This window comes from Rana temporaria, chromosome 4, assembly GCF_905171775.1.
Source record: "Rana temporaria chromosome 4, aRanTem1.1, whole genome shotgun sequence".
NCBI lineage: Eukaryota > Metazoa > Chordata > Amphibia > Anura > Ranidae > Rana > Rana temporaria.
In genome coordinates, this window is record NC_053492.1 from 448721466 (window position 1) to 448727214 (window position 5749).

Here is a 5749-nt window from a genome sequence, read left to right on the forward strand (position 1 = left end):
TTTGCACTACGTGAACTTTCACTGAATGTGGACTGTTTAACAAGCTTATTGCACAAATCACTTTATTACACTTTATGATATCTAGTTATTTAATCCATATTGAGCACTATTTGATTGTGCGTGTGTGTTAAGCAGAAGCAGCCAATCAAATATAGTGCTCAATATGGATTAAATAAATCTGCACAGCAGCCATTGATATCATAAATAAAGTGTAATAAAGTGATTTGTGCAACAGCAGGTACTACTTTTAAATAGACTGTAGATTAGGGTGACCACGTATCCCGGGTTGCCCAGGACATTCCCGCATTTTGCAGGTCTGTCCCGAGCACATTCATTCCAGTACAATACAGTGTCCCGGAATGAAACTGACAGCCACCCCCCGGGCCAATCTGATGCCCCCAAAAAAGGCTGCCACATCACCGCTTTACTCACTGACAGTACTTGTCCTGGCTGGGAATGCCTGGAGGAGCACAATCCCGCCCCCTGCTTGTGATTGGAGAAATCATAAATCCCACCTCTTGTGTCCAATCACTGTGCTGTGATTCGTTACAGCACAAGCTAATTGTTGGGAAGGGGGGGTGTCCCTGAATGGTAGTTTGGAAATGTGGTTACCCTACTGTAGATGCGACTACAGGAAATAACCAGAGACTGCCAATGCGACTACAGGAGATGATCAGACTGCGGATGTGACAGACTACAGGAGATGACCAGACTTAGAAGAGGTCCGGAGGCGGAGCTTTCCGTGGTAAGGGTGGGGCTTACAGCAGTAGGAGCGTGGCTTTCGGTGATAGGGGCGGGAATATTCGTGGTCCAAGACAGGGCTCTCAGAAGTCCAGGAGAGGCGATCTCAACGCTCCGAGCACATACAGAGTACATGGGGCAGGGTCAGTGGAGCTCCCTGCCCCTCCCCTCCCTGCTGACAGAGCCTCCCTCAGCCTAAGCCGAGCCCAACAGCCGGCTATCTGATAGAACACCGGCACCACGATCCAGCTGGCTGGCCGCGGCACCGGGGGCTATATTAGTCCGTGAGAACGGGTGGGGATGTTTTTCATGTGAAGGGCGGCTTTTTTGACGCCCCCTCCCCCCATGGCGCCCATGGCACTAGCCATGGCTGCCATACCTTAGATACGCCACTGGCTGGAGTTCAGCTTTAGTTTATTTAGTGTGCCTAAATCTGCTAGTACATCTAACACTCCCCCTTCCCTCAGATGGGAAATGCTGCTATCCAAAGATGTCCCTGTGCTCCTTCATCCAGAGTCGGGGCACTCTAATACAGGGAGGTGTGTTACTGACAAGATTACCAGATGAAAACAAAGGAAAAAAAGCCTAAAATAGGAAAACCAATGCAGTCACCACATCTAATGATTGGTAAGCTGCCATAAATCACATTCTCGTTTTGGTTTTAATACTACTTTAAAGTGAAATTCTGGCATAATGCTAACTACTCTTTAAACTGTCCCCTCCCTCTCCTAACAACTATGTGACAACACGCATTGGCTTCAACTACCCATGTGTTGTCAGTGCTCTCTCTTCTCTCCTGCAGTGGTGCTGGCTGACTCAGGGAGATCACATGACTGGACTGGAGTGGGCTGAAAATAGGTAAATATATACATGTTTCTTTCACAGGTTAGTAATCAGAGGTGTTAGGAAAGGGAAGCAGACAGTTTTAAGAGTAGAAAGGGTTATCCTGGAGTTCCACTTTAACTACTTACCGTATTTATCGGGGTATTGCGCGCTCCGGCGTATAGCGTGAACCCCTAATTTTGACCCTAAAATCCTGTAAAAAAACATTTTATTACATTTTACTACTTACAGTTTTGGTGTCTTGCCCGGTGTCCATCGGCGGCCTCGTCCGGTCCGGCGTCCGTCTGCGGCCTCGGTGGTGTCCTCCTGGCTTCTCCCGCGCTGTCTTCATGTCGAATCCCCGCTTCCCGCGCTCAGTTTGAAGCCTCCGCCGACGTATACCCGAGCGCAGTACACTCGGGTATATTCGGCCAGGCTCGGCTACTCACGCATAAACGTCACAGAGCGTGACTACGAGCGAAGCCGAGCCTGGCCGAATGTACCCGAGTGTACTGCGCTCGGTATATGTTGGCGCAGGCATTTAAACATGGTGCGGGAAGCGGGTATCGGCGTATATCACGCACCCACGATTTTGCCCTGATTTTCAGGGCAAAAAAGTTGCGCGTATACGCCGATAAATACGGTACATACCGCCCGCCGCAGGTTGACGTCGCTACTTTGAAGAGGAATACTGTTGTTATAGCAGCAGATAGCTACCATAACCCCGGTATCCTCTTCTTCAGCGGACGGTCCTCTTTCAGATAAAAGTGTTCTCTGTGGCAGATTCACCGCAAGATCACTTTTATCGGTGGCGGGAGAGGGTCCCCCACTCCCACCGCTCTCCGATGCCCTCAGCCACTTAGACCCCATTCACACCTAAGCGACAAAACGCCCGACGCGGGACGCTTCTGTCGCTAGAGGGGAGAATTCCCATTGCCGTCTATGGAGATGGTTCACATCTCATAGACGCGCAACGCCTGTCGCCTGAAAAAAAGTCCCGGACCCTTTTTTTCACGCGACAGGCGCGTTTTCCCATAGACAGCAATGGGAATACTTTAGAAAAAAAAAAAAATGAAACATTTGTAATCGCGGCAAATCTGCCGCTACACGCGTACGCGGCTGTCGCTTAGGTGTGAATGCAGCCTTACTGGAGCCGTCGGTAGCGGCAAAGGCGATCGGGTCCTCTCTACTGCTTGGTACGGAGACAAGTGCGGGGAAGATGCCCCCCCCCCCCCGTCTCCATATCAGTGCATATCATTTTTTTAATTGCATTTTAGTGTAAATATGAGATCTGAGGTCTTTTTGCCCCCTGATCTCATATTTAAGAGGTAATTTAATGTTTGTTTCTATTAGGGATATTTACATTCCTTGTAATAGGAATAAAAGTGACACAATTAAAAAAAAAAAAACAGTGTAAAAATTAAAAATAAAAGGTAAAATAAATAAGAAAAATTAAAAATAATGTAAACGCACCCCATCCCACCGAGCAGAAGCAAACGCATATGTAAGCAGCGCATATGAAAACGGTATTCAAACCACACATGTGAGGTATCGCCGCGATCGGTAATGTTAAATTCCCTCCGTCTGTCCTTTAATTGCAGCTTTTCGGAAAAATTAAAGATGTCTATAAAAGTATGACTTAAAAAATAAAGATTTATAAAAAACAAATATATATATATACTTAGATATGCTGTGTGAATGGAAACAAATACCAGATGTATAGTGGGGTTTTGTGAAATTTGACTGTAAGGGTGAAAAAACTGTACACTCTCTAAGGGGTGGATCTTCTGAAGGTAAATAGACTGTACACTTTGCAAAGTGCAGTTGCTCCAGAGTTTAGTAAATTAGACAATTTTGCACATGATTGGATGATAAAAGGCAACAGAGCTTCTGCTCATTTGCTGTACTAAGCTCTGAAGCAACTGCTGGTTGCAAAGTTCACAGTCTAGTTGCCTTTAGTAAATCAACCCCTAAGTGCACCCCCTCCCAGTCTAAGCACTGCAGTGCAAATGATTAAAAAAAACTGATATCAAGACAGATTTAGACACTAATTCAGTTACATGTACAAATAAATGTATATATTTGTAAAGGGACACACAGCTCAATTAAATGGGGTGTTGCATCTGGCTGGAGGTCAGCTTTAATAATAGTCCTGGGGAATAAAGACTGGCACTGTGTTTTCAGAGTATTGCAGTGCTGTGACTGTGCTGAGGAGCTGTCTGGGCTGGGAAAAGGCTGACGTGTAGGAATAAACCTGATCCTCAGTCTGTAGAGGCCAGGAGAGAGCTGAGCTCAGCCACAGAGAGCTGCACATGTATACACGCTGGTACTGCCTGCACCCTGCACTCCATTCAGACAGCACACAGGCTGGCACTGCCTGCACCCTGCACTCCATTCAGACAGCACACAGGCTGGTACTGCCTGCACCCTGCACTCCATTCAGACAGCACACAGGCTGGCACTGCCTGCACCCTGCACTCCATTCAGACAGCACACAGGCTGGCACTGCCTGTACCCTGCACTCCATTCAGACAGCACACAGGCTGGCACTGCCTGCACCCTGCACTCCATTCAGACAACACACAGGCTGGCACTGCCTGCACCCTGCACTCCATTCAGACAGCACACAGGCTGCCACTGCCTGCACCCTGCACTCCACTCAGACAGCACACAGGCTGGCACTGCCTGCACCCTGCACTCCATTCAGACAGCACACAGACTGGCACTGCCTGCACCCTGCACTCCATTCAGACAGCACACAGGCTGGCACTGCCTGCACCCTGCACTCCATTCAGACAGCACACAGGCTGGCACTGCCTGCACCCTGCACTCCATTCAGACAGCACACAGGCTGCCACTGGCTGCACCCTGCACTCCACTCAGACAGCACACAGGCTGGCACTGCCTGCACCCTGCACTCCATTCAGACAGCACACAGGCTGCCACTGGCTGCACCCTGCACTCCACTCAGACAGCACACAGGCTGCCACTGCCTGCACCCTGCACTCCACTCAGTCAGCACACAGGCTGGCACTGTCTGCACCCTGCAGTCAGCACACAGGCTGGCACTGCCTGCACCGTGCACTCCACTCAGACAGCACACAGGCTGGCACTGCCTGCACCGTGCACTCCACTCAGACAGCACACAGGCTGGCACTGCCTGGACCCTGCACTCCACTCAGACAGCACACAGGCTGGCACTGCTTGGACCCTGCACTCCACTTAGACAGCACACAGGCTGGCACTGCCTACTCCCTGCACTCCATTCAGACAGCACACAGACTGGCTCTGCCTGCACCCTGTACACTATTCTCGTCTCAATTCTCTGACAGCACCTATTCTGGCACTGCACCCTCTCTGCGCACACTTCCAAGCAATTGATCCATCTCTGCCACACATTTCCATGGCACTGCACTCTTCCAGCAAACAATTTTATTACACTGCATCCTTTGCACAATCCGTCATGGCACTGCACCCTTTCTGAATACACTTCTGTGGCACTGCATCCTCTCTTCACACATTTTATGCCATTCCACCCTCTGCACACTTTTTATGCCTCTGCACCCTATCTGCACTCATTTTCTGCACACCCTCCATGGCACTGCGCCCTCAGACTGCCACTGTACCCTCAGACTGGCACATGCTTTCATGGCAGAGCACATTAGGCTGGGACAGCTCAGATTAGTACAGACGCACATCCCTACACATTACAATTGCCTATAGACTGCAGCATGGCACTTCAATTCCTATGTGCCCAGACATGTGGCATCTACAGCCAGGGGACAGCCAAGTGCCAATCTCAGTGCCCGGAGTACAAACTCAGCTGGTGAGATCTCTCCTGTGTCGTATTATTACATTGTTACACATAAGCTTTTCTAGCCTGCTATACAGCCACATCACTATACAATATGTTATACCAGAGGGAATGTTCCAGGAAAGATCTGGATACAATGTACAGACACTGGAGCGATGTGTGTGGCATTGCTGTGCTGCACAGATCGGATGGATGTTGTATATTAATGGTCACTTTTATTGTTCCCCAGTACTTGTCCTACCTGGAATGCTGGGACCTGTAGTTCAGATTGTTGTATTATATGTAATGCGATGTTGTAAAGTTCCTGCATAGTCTGTTTCTGTATGAAGATATGTTACAGGATTTGTTTTATATAATGTCTAAAATGTTGCA